Below are 2500 nucleotides of genomic sequence, written 5' to 3'. Positions count from 1 at the left end.
AGGCAAGGAAATGGGGTTTAACCATTTCCTGATAAATCTCTGCTGCTTTTTTTTTTTTTTTTTTTTGTAATTTGATAAAATTAACTTCTTGCTGTTATATCACAGAAAAGAAGAATCCCAACTAATATACTGTATGTTTAAGCAGATTCTCTGATTCCATTGATATATCACCCATTTCAAGTGACATTCTCTCTGGCAAAGCTGGTTTCTGTTGTACCTTGAAAACTGCTGCTCAAGCGTTTTTGAATGTTTAAAGTATCCACAGGACCAAAATGAAATAAAATTCAAAGTATTCGAGATGACTGCACTGGATCATGCATTATCATTTCTAACGTAACACACATGGGGTTTAATTACTGTGTGTAGTTTCAAATGCAGGATGAAAATATTGTGCAGGATCTTAAGCATTTAATTGAGCGGTGCTGATGGAGGGGGGGCTTGCATTGGGGAAGAAGCTGGGAGTGAGGGAGATGTCTTCCTGATGTTTGAATTCAGAAACTGCTTTTTTTCATGTGCTGTTTAGCTTGGCTGAGGGAGTGCAGCGTGACAGAACTGTGCTAGTGGTCACTAAAGCATGGACATCTAGTATTTGGAGAGCAATTGATGCATTTTTGGTGAAACTGTGAGCTCCAAATGAGAAAAAAAAAAAAAAAGAAAAAAGAAAAAAAGAAAAAAAGAAAAAAAAAAAAGAAATCTGGAGTTGGGAGGTGTTACCTTCAGGCCCTCTGGATTAGAATGGATTAGATGACTCTGCTACTGGTGTGCCTGTATGGCTTGGGAGAAGTCATACCTGCCTTCTGCCTCAGCTTCCTTCCTACCTCTGTGGTGAAAAGATGTTTGACAGATCAATCAGCAATGGTGGAGGGTGTCCCAAATGTACAGCTGCAGTAATGACATCGGGACTTTATAGTGACATTTGCTTTGTGCTCCACATCCCAAGAATCCTGGGGGTGTCGTAGGCACCTGGGTGAGGCTCAGGGTGCTCCTACCACACAGCTGGCTCGTGCTTTGCGGTAGCCGGTGTTGTCTGTTTTTACTGCGGGTGCATTTGTCATGAGGCTGCTGAGGTTCAAAAGGTAAAACTCTAGTTACAGTACAGAAATGGAACTAATGAGTTGTGGCAAACTTTAATGATAACAGTACTCCTTAATAGAATAAAATAGTTTTCAACCCTAATTGGAAAGAAGTGTGGTTGGGACAAGTAGAAATCAATTTGGTGTAAATGTGGAAATTGTCCTTCATAAAATCTTTTCCAAAGCCCGCTTTCCGTGTCATACACAGTTGGGCTTCAGGCACAGAGAGGCCATTGACCACAGCTCTCGGCCTCTTCCTGCTCTGCTCCTCCTCTCGAGGAACAGAACAGCAAAACGCTCAAACTAAACGCCCTTACAGAATTTCACAGGAAAAAAAAAGTTACTTGCTTCATCAAGAAATGAAGCATGATGCAGAGTGTGGCAGCACTCAGAAAGGAACTGCCTGGGGAATGACAGAAACACTGTGCTGCGGCCAGGGCATGCGGAGCTCTGACTGCAACAGCACAGTAACGTGCCTGGCCGGCAAAGGGCGCGGAGAGTGGATGCAGCTGTATCAACAGCTTTTTCCACTGGTGGGTTACATACATAAAGCAAGCTTTACTGGTTAAGGGAGCTTTTTCATCATATTTACATTTGCGGTTGTGACTTCTCCTGGATTAGCTATGTCCACTGGGGACCCCTCTCCTCCACCTGCCTGAATAACCTCATGGTATGGGCAGAAGCTGATGCTGTAAACATGGGCTTAGACAAATAGAAGTCCTTCAAGCTTTTAGCAGTTTTTCAGTTTGATCATCTAACCACAGCCATATTATGAGATGAATGTACTCTAGTGACATATTAGTATATTCTTAAATTTCCAAGCTATAATAATTGCATAAAACTGTTTTGCAATTACCATTTTTCTCTTCAGGTCTGGTAACTTTTTTTTTTTTTTTTCCCTATGAATTTAAGCTCTAATGATGTGTTTATTACAACAGAAGACCAGAAGATAAAACTGAAAGATTCTCATTCTTCCCCCCAAACACTGCAGCTGATGTTAGCAATACTAATTTGAACGCTTATTCATGTGCCTTGGTAAGTGCTGTCATGGTGGCTAGCTAGGTACAGAGATGGGCCACTGTGACTGTGCCTTTATTGTCAGCCTGTGAAGGAAGAGCTGCTGAAATTTGGGTGAAATTTCCTGAAATTTTTCCTGAGAAATCTTACATGCTTCCCTCATCACATATGAGTAAATGAGAGTATTATGGGACTTAGCTGTGCCATAATTCACTGTGCCACTTTCCTTCTAAGGCAAGAATCTAGAATTTGGGAAGACAAAGCGGGGAGAAAAGAGTGTTTTCTAAAGAATAAAAAGATTTGGGTTTAATTTTGAATAAACAAAGCTCGACTTCTGTATGTACACACATATTGCCTACAGTTGTGTTGCCTGCATTTCCTATATTGCCTGTGTGGTCTTGATTTTAATC

The sequence above is a fragment of the Anser anser genome (assembly GCF_964211835.1).
Source record: "Anser anser genome assembly, chromosome: 6".
Lineage (NCBI taxonomy): Eukaryota > Metazoa > Chordata > Aves > Anseriformes > Anatidae > Anser > Anser anser.
The sequence above is the reverse complement of the archived record's forward strand: the minus strand, read 5'-3'. Positions refer to the sequence as shown.